Source organism: Myxocyprinus asiaticus, chromosome 27, assembly GCF_019703515.2.
Source record: "Myxocyprinus asiaticus isolate MX2 ecotype Aquarium Trade chromosome 27, UBuf_Myxa_2, whole genome shotgun sequence".
In the NCBI taxonomy this organism is placed as follows: Eukaryota; Metazoa; Chordata; class Actinopteri; order Cypriniformes; family Catostomidae; genus Myxocyprinus; species Myxocyprinus asiaticus.
The window spans coordinates 45807279-45810954 of record NC_059370.1 but is presented as its reverse complement, the minus strand read 5'-3'; positions in this window follow the sequence as shown (position 1 = coordinate 45810954).

Here is a 3676-nt window from a genome sequence, read left to right as displayed (position 1 = left end):
ACTAACCCTAACCCTACCCCTAAACCTAACCCTCACAAAACACACACACACACACACACATGTTGGTGCAGCTATCATTATGAGGACTCTCCATAGACATAATGATTTTTATACTGTACAAACTATAGATTCTATCCCCTAACCCTAACCCTACCCCTAAACCTAACCCTCACACACACACACACACACACACACACACACACACACACACACACACACACACATGTTGGTGCAGCTATCATTATGAGGACTCTCCATAGACATAATGATTTTTATACTGTACAAACTATAGATTCTATCCCTTACCCCTAACCCTACCCCTAAACCTAACCCTCACAAAACACACACACACACACACACACACACTCACACACACACACACACACACACACACGTTGGTGCAGCTATCATTATGAGGACTCTCCATAGACATAATGATTTTTATACTGTACAAACTATAGATTCTATCCACTAACCCTACCCCTAAACCTAACACACACACACACACACACACACTCACACACACACACACACACACATGTTGGTGCAGCTATCATTATGAGGACTCTCCATAGACATAATGATTTTTATACTGTACAAACTATAGATTCTATCCCTTACCCCTAACCCTACCCCTAAACCTAACCCTCACAAAACACACACACACACACACACACACACTCACACACACACACACACACACACACGTTGGTGCAGCTATCATTATGAGGACTCTCCATAGACATAATTATTTTTATACTGTACAAACTATAGATTCTATCCACTAACCCTAACCCTACCCCTAAACCTAACCCTCACAAAACACACACACACACACACACACACACACACACACACACACACGTTGGTGCAGCTATCATTATGAGGACTCTCCATAGACATAATGATTTTTATACTGTATGAACTATAGATTCTATCCCCTAACCCTAACCCTACCCCTAAACCTAACCCTCACACACACACACACACACACACACACACACACACATGCTGGTGCAGCTATCATTATGAGGACTCTCCATAGACATAATGATTTTTATACTGTACAAACTATAGATTCTATCCACTAACCCTAACCCTACCCCTAAACCTAACACACACACACACACACACACACACACACTCACACACACACACACACACACACACATGTTGGTGCAGCTATCATTATGAGGACTCTCCATAGACATAATGATTTTTATACTGTACAAACTATAGATTCTATCCCTTACCCCTAACCCTACCCCTAAACCTAACCCTCACAAAACACACACACACACACACACACACACACACACACTCACACACACACACACAAACACACACACACACACACACACGTTGGTGCAGCTATCATTATGAGGACTCTCCATAGACATAATGATTTTTATACTGTACAAACTATAGATTCTATCCACTAACCCTAACCCTACCCCTAAACCTAACCCTCACAAAACACACACACACACACACACACACACACACACGTTGGTGCAGCTATCATTATGAGGACTCTCCATAGACATAATGATTTTTATACTGTATGAACTATAGATTCTATCCCCTAACCCTAACCCTACCCCTAAACCTAACCCTCACACACACACACACACACACACACACACACACACACATGCTGGTGCAGCTATCATTATGAGGACTCTCCATAGACATAATGATTTTTATACTGTACAAACTATAGATTCTATCCACTAACCCTAACCCTACCCCTAAACCTAACACACACACACACACACACACACACTCACACACACACACACACACACACACACATGTTGGTGCAGCTATCATTATGAGGACTCTCCATAGACATAATGATTTTTATACTGTACAAACTATAGATTCTATCCCTTACCCCTAACCCTACCCCTAAACCTAACCCTCACAAAACACACACACACACACACACACACACACACACACTCACACACACACACACAAACACACACACACACACATACACGTTGGTGCAGCTATCATTATGAGGACTCTCCATAGACATAATGATTTTTATACTGTACAATCTATAGATTCTATCCACTAACCCTAACCCTACCCTAAACCTAACCCTCACAACACACACACACACACACACACACACACACACACACACACACACACACACGTTGGTGCAGCTATCATTATGAGGACTCTCCATAGACATAATGATTTTTATACTGTACAAACTATAGATTCTATCCCCTAACCCTACCCCTAAACCTAACCCTCACACACACACACACACACACACACACACACACACACACACACACACACACACACACACACACGTTGGTGCAGCTATCATTATGAGGACTCTCCATAGACATAATGATTTTTATACTGTATGAACTATAGATTCTATCCCCTAACCCTAACCCTACCCCTAAACCTAACCCTCACACACACACACACACACACACACACACACACACATGCTGGTGCAGCTATCATTATGAGGACTCTCCATAGACATAATGATTTTTATACTGTACAAACTATAGATTCTATCCACTAACCCTAACCCTACCCCTAAACCTAACACACACACACACACACACACACACTCACACACACACACACACACACACACATGTTGGTGCAGCTATCATTATGAGGACTCTCCATAGACATAATGATTTTTATACTGTACAAACTATAGATTCTATCCCTTACCCCTAACCCTACCCCTAAACCTAACCCTCACAAAACACACACACACACACACACACACACACACACACACTCACACACACACACACAAACACACACACACACACATACACGTTGGTGCAGCTATCATTATGAGGACTCTCCATAGACATAATGATTTTTATACTGTACAATCTATAGATTCTATCCACTAACCCTAACCCTACCCTAAACCTAACCCTCACAAAACACACACACACACACACACACACACACACACACACACACACACGTTGGTGCAGCTATCATTATGAGGACTCTCCATAGACATAATGATTTTTATACTGTACAAACTATAGATTCTATCCCCTAACCCTACCCCTAAACCTAACCCTCACACACACACACACACACACACACACACACACACACACACACACACACACACACACACATGTTGGTGCAGCTATCATTATGAGGACTCTCCATAGACATAATGATTTTTATACTGTATGAACTATAGATTCTATCCCCTAACCCTAACCCTACCCCTAAACCTAACCCTCACACACACACACACACACACACACACACATGCTGGTGCAGCTATCATTATGAGGACTCTCCATAGACATAATGATTTTTATACCGTACAAACTATAGATTCTATCCACTAACCCTAACCCTACCCCTAAACCTAACACACACACACACACACACACACTCACACACGTTGGTGCAGCTATCATTATGAGGACTCTCCATAGACATAATGATTTTTATACTGTACAAACTATAGATTCTATCCCCTAAACCCAACCCTCACAAAACACACACACACACACACACACACACACACACACTCACACACACACACTCACACACACACATGTTGGTGCAGCTATCATTATGAGGACTCTCCATAGACATAATGATTTTTATACTGTATGAACTATAGATTCTATCCCCTAACCCTAACCCT